The 5000-nt window shown below is 51.0% G+C and overlaps 2 non-coding genes across 2 annotated transcripts; both read right to left on the bottom strand.

Annotated features, from left to right (window-relative positions):
* Nucleotides 1-825: 825 nt before the first annotated feature.
* LOC137931924 (5.8S ribosomal RNA) lies at nucleotides 826-982 on the bottom strand. Its single transcript, XR_011109070.1, has one exon. It is a non-coding gene; the product is annotated as a 5.8S ribosomal RNA (ribosomal RNA).
* Nucleotides 983-1789: 807 nt separating this feature from the next.
* On the bottom strand, nucleotides 1790-3693 carry LOC137931925 (small subunit ribosomal RNA). Its single transcript, XR_011109071.1, has one exon. It is a non-coding gene; the product is annotated as a small subunit ribosomal RNA (ribosomal RNA).
* Between the last annotated feature and the right edge of the window lie 1307 nt (nucleotides 3694-5000).

Genomic DNA, 5000 nt, shown 5'->3' with positions numbered 1-5000 from the left:
AAAATCTCGACACGCATACGCGAGCGCGAGTACTTTTCGTTAGCGATCGATCGTCCGGCCCTTTCGGTATCGGTCCGTATCGATACGATAATATAACGTTCGCACTGGAACGACGACGCGTATCACCGACATAATACGGATGCGTAGCGACGACGAGCGGTGAACTCTCTCGCATCGGGCTAGGCGCGCGCGCACATGAACATCACGTAATGTTTACTTACATATGTTTGTGTGTGCGTTACGCTTGCCGCGCAAGAAAACATTCACCGCCTGCCGGTCGCATCCGTCGGAGACGCGTCGTCTGTGCTTCCGATATATTTTATTATATCGTATACACGAACCGATGAGCTCGGACGAAGACCGCACTACGAAGACTCGCGTCTTAGCGATGCGTGTAATCTTTTCACACTCGTTTCATATTCAATACAATTCGATATATTTAAACGGACCGTAAACGCGCTCCGCGCGTACGCGGACGTGAGGGGTGCAGCACCCCGCCGTCCGTCGTCCGTCGCGAAGAACGTTCAACGGAAACCGTCAATTGTTCGAAAGAGCGCGCGCCCGCTCGCCCGCGCGCGGTAGTGCGGCAGCGGCAGCGCGACGACAGCGACGGCGGATAGTGAGAGAGAGAGAGTGAGAGCCGCGGCGGCGCGGACGAGAGACTCTTATTAGAGATCGTCCCATCGCACCGTCCGCGAGCTCGTTCATCACCCCCCACCAACCCGCCGCCGCCGCGTCGCGCGTCACCGCCGCGCGCATCGACCGGCGCGAGCGCACGTAGCGCGCGTTCTACACCGAACAGTGTGGTTTTTATATTTTAACAGCCGGCCCTCAGACAGGAGTGGTCCTGGATATTTCTCCACGGACCGCAATGTGCGTTCGAAATGTCGATGTTCAAATGTGTCCTGCAGTTCACACTATGACGCGCAGTTAACTGCGTTCTTCATCGACCCGCGAGCCAAGTGATCCACCGTCCAGGGTAATGGTTTTTTCTTAATGTTGTTATTACTTACGGTAGCGGCCTACGGCTCTCGCCGTCGGCCACTTGATTGTCCGTTTTTATGTATTAACGTCGAAAGTTGGTCGAATTCATGTGCGCCGAGGCGTTCATAAAGAAACGGCACCGAAAAAGCTTAACGCCCCGACGCGAATCCTTTAGAATGATGAACGACGACGACCCGCGCACCCCCCAACGAGCTGGCGTGACGCACGACATTGTCATCTTTCTAACCGCTTAAATTTCGTTTTGTATAGCGCCAACCGACAATAAAGGGCCTGAGCTAGGCAGTGGGGATTTTCACCGCTTCGAACGCTCCGTTTGGTATGCCCCGGTCGGCGCTCGTCTCTCGGCGTTTTTCCGCCACCCGGCCGCTTCGACGGCGGCGGAGGCAGCGGCGGCGGTAGCACTTTCGACGAATGCCACCACCGCCACCGGCCACCGCCACGGCGCCGTCGCCGCTGCGCCGTTAGGCGTAATAGACGCTAGAGACAATTATTTCACATTTTATTTTTTATACATATATACAAACACGCACACACACACGCACGCACACGCGCGCGCGCTCGTCCGCATTAGATACGAACAGCAGCGCGCGCGTACGTACATATATATGTATATATGTCGTATATATATATATCATTATGGATGTATTACATATATATATGTGTAAACACGGTATGTACGAAGTCGTCGTCGTCGTCGTCGTCGTCGTCGCAACAGCAACAACAGCAACAGCGGCGCAACAACGTTCGTGAACATATCACGCGTCTCGCACACATACACACACGTTAATGATCCTTCCGCAGGTTCCCCTACGGAAACCTTGTTACGACTTTTACTTCCTCTAAATGATCAAGTTTGGTCAACTTCCCAGCAACGCCGACGGCCGTGAAGCCACCGCGTGTCGGTCCGAAGACCTCACTAAATCATTCAATCGGTAGTAGCGACGGGCGGTGTGTACAAAGGGCAGGGACGTAATCAACGCGAGCTTATGACTCGCGCTTACTAGGAATTCCTCGTTTATGGGGGATAATTGCAAACCCCAATCCCCAGCACGAAGGAGTTTCAACGGGTTGCCCGGGCCTCTAGGCCAGGGAGAACATGCTGATTCCTTCAGTGTAGCGCGCGTGCGGCCCAGGACATCTAAGGGCATCACAGACCTGTTATTGCTCAATCTCGTGCGGCTCGAAGCCGCCGGTCCCTCTAAGAAGAATTTTAATACGTCGCCAGTGAGTTGCGCCACCGGAGCGGCGCACACCTAAATGACGACGCCTATTTAGCAGGCTAGAGTCTCGTTCGTTACCGGAATTAACCAGACAAATCGCTCCACCAACTAAGAACGGCCATGCACCACCACCCACCGAATCAAGAAAGAGCTGTTAATCTGTCAATCCTTCCGGTGTCCGGGCCTGGTGAGATTTCCCGTGTTGAGTCAAATTAAGCCGCAGGCTCCACTCCTGGTGGTGCCCTTCCGTCAATTCCTTTAAGTTTCAGCTTTGCAACCATACTCCCCCCGGAGTCCAAAATCTTTGGTTTCCCGGAAGCTGCCCGCCGAGCCATCGTAGTAACGTCGGCGGATCGCTAGATGACATATTTACGGTTAGAACTAGGGCGGTATCTAATCGCCTTCGAACCTCTAACTTTCGTTCTTGATTGATGAAAACACCTTTGGCAAATGCTTTCGCTGATGTTCGTCTTGCGACGATCCAAGAATTTCACCTCTAACGTCGCAATACGAATGCCCCCAGTTATCCCTATTAATCATTACCTCGGAGTTCTGAAAACCAACAAAATAGAACCGAGATCATATTCTATTATTCCATGCACGAAATATTCAAGCAGCATTTTGAGCCCGCTTTGAGCACTCTAATTTGTTCAAAGTAAAATTGTCGGCCCATCTCGACACTCACCGAAGAGCACCGCGATAGGATTTTGATATTGAACCGCCGTTTTACCGACGGCTCACCGACGATATGCTCCGCAGACGTGTCAGTATCACCGCGGATGCGGTGCACCGACAGCGCGGCGCACAAATGCAACTACGAGCTTTTTAACCGCAACAATTTTAGTATACGCTATTGGAGCTGGAGTTACCGCGGCTGCTGGCACCAGACTTGCCCTCCAATTGTTCCTCGTTAAAATATTTAAAGTGTACTCATTCCGATTACGAGGCCTCGTAAGAGTCCCGTATCGTTATTTTTCGTCACTACCTCCCCGTGCCGGGAGTGGGTAATTTGCGCGCCTGCTGCCTTCCTTGGATGTGGTAGCCGTTTCTCAGGCTCCCTCTCCGGAATCGAACCCTGATTCCCCGTTACCCGTGACAACCATGGTAGTCGCAGAAACTACCATCGAAAGTTGATAAGGCAGACATTTGAAAGATGCGTCGCCGGTGCTGGACCATGCGATCGGCAAAAGTTATCCAGATTCATCAAAATTAACGACTTCGGACGCGAGGCCCTCCGTCGATTGGTTTTGATCTAATAAAAGCACTCATCCCATCACTGGTCAGAGTTCTGATTGCATGTATTAGCTCTAGAATTACCACAGTTATCCAAGTAACCGAGGTAAGATCTAAGGAACCAAAACTGATATATTGAGCCATTCGCGGTATCGCCTTAATACGGCTTGCACTGAGACATGCATGGCTTAATCTTTGAGACAAGCATATAACTACTGGCAGGATCAACCAGGGAGCTAGCTAGAGCTAACACACACCAACACCGCACATACGAGAGATATGAGGGTGATGATGATATGATAGACGTGTGACAAGCGACGCGTCGGACGTTCGAAACGCCGTGACGCGCCGGTGCCTAGGTAGCTTTTTGCGTGCGTGCGTGCGTGCGTATTTATTACAATACACACACAACACCACACCGCAACAACAAAATGAATTCGTTTTTCTATCTGTTCACGGAGGAAAATGTATATCTCAACACTCGCCTCGCGTTCGTCCAGATTTACTTTGGACGCGGCATCGCGTCCGATTCATCGGAACGTTCTTTGACGAGACACATACAAATCTTCACTTTTATAAAATATCGTTTCGCAAAACGAACAATGACCGATTTCCAGCCCGGTTTTAGAGAGATCCGAAATCCTTGATTTATATATCATGATCGACCGTCGCGCGACTAGCGCGCGACGAGCTCGTTGATGCGATGCGTTAAGGGCCGCCCCGAAGTCGACTCGGGAGCCCAACGCCGTTCGCGTTAATTAAACGAGACGTTCTCTTACGCCTTCCGCTCTTACATAACGGAGACGTCGTCCGACACAGTTTACGGTGTGTTGTTGTGGGGAGATGATCCCCTTTTTCTTCCCTCCTCCGCCGCCGCTGTGTCGTTCGTGCGTTTGTCGGTTATAGAAGTTTCAGTTTCGGGCGTTCTCGTTGGTGGCGCGCGTTGTTTGTGTATCGGTGTTATTAGTTTTGTTCGATTCGCGCGCGTTTTCTAAGAATAATTTTTAATTTTTTTTTTTTTTATTTAAAAAAAAAAAAAAAAAACTAAATCTAAAAAAAACGCAATCTCCGCAAACAAACTAACACCACCACACCACACACACCCCACCAACCAAAAAAACACACTCCACACTCCACAACCACCAACAAACAAAACAAAACAGAAGAGCATCGGAGAGAACTCTATTCGGCCGACCGGCGCGTCTCGCGCCAGTCCCATGTATATGCGGGAACGACTGTATGCGTCTCCGCGTAGCGCGATAGAGCGTTCGCGTATCGATTGCATACCACCGATCTACATATCTATATCTGACCCTGATCTCGATGTCATCGTCGTCGTCATCATCATCATCATCATCATCATCATCATCATCATCATCATCATCATCGTTCGACCCGATCGCGGATTGCGCGTAGCCAGCCGCCGATGCGTTCGCGTATCGATTTCTGAAAACGACAGAGTCCGGTCCCGTTCGCGTATCGATGCATAAATTTCGTGCTGATGACGATCGCACTCTTTCATACGCGATGTCGACTGAGACA

This window comes from Battus philenor, unplaced genomic scaffold (genome assembly GCF_028537555.1).
Source record: "Battus philenor isolate CCGP_79_NKW_IND1 unplaced genomic scaffold, ilBatPhil1.0.hap1 SCAF_85, whole genome shotgun sequence".
Lineage (NCBI taxonomy): Eukaryota > Metazoa > Arthropoda > Insecta > Lepidoptera > Papilionidae > Battus > Battus philenor.
This window is presented reverse-complemented; position numbering and strand designations above follow the sequence as displayed.